Source organism: Plasmopara halstedii, assembly GCF_900000015.1.
Source record: "Plasmopara halstedii genome assembly, contig: Scaffold_3060, whole genome shotgun sequence".
Lineage (NCBI taxonomy): Eukaryota > Oomycota > Peronosporomycetes > Peronosporales > Peronosporaceae > Plasmopara > Plasmopara halstedii.
Genome location: NW_020189964.1, coordinates 301,793 through 302,399, shown reverse-complemented (window position 1 = coordinate 302,399; position 607 = coordinate 301,793).

Below are 607 nucleotides of genomic sequence, written 5' to 3'. Positions count from 1 at the left end.
TACCTTGCATCCAAGTCTAAGACTAGACAGCGTTCCACGCTATCAAAGTCAAGAAACTGGACTCCGAGGTCAACAGGTACCTTCGGAACCGTGACACGTGTCCCGTCGCTAGGCGAACAGTGACGATGTCACCCAACCGCGCTTTTAGCGCCTCAGCATACAGCTGACTACCTTCCATCGTGGAGCGTAGAACATAATTGCCTGACACCCCGGAATCGATGAGGATCTTCCATGGCTTCTCGAAGCCCTTTATGGTCGCCTCCACAACCAACAAGCCCGGCTTGCATACACGTTCAGTGTTCAAGAGCACGGAGCTCTTCGGGATGAGCCTTGTTGACCTATGCCTCCCTGAGGCTCAACAGAATTCAGTTCATCCCCAGTAGGTCGCCCCGCGTCAACTGGGTGGTGTCGTTTCAGCGCGACGAACCAGACTGGTAGGCATTGGTGTGATGGTTCGACGAACCTTGACGCGCCTTGCGCAAGGGGAACTGTTCCGAAGGTGACGGGTGTCTCCACAGACAAAATACCGTCGTGTGTTTGTGTGCTGCGCAGCAGCTCGGAACTCTGCTCCCTCGTCCTCAGCACAGCTGAGATTCATTGGCACAGG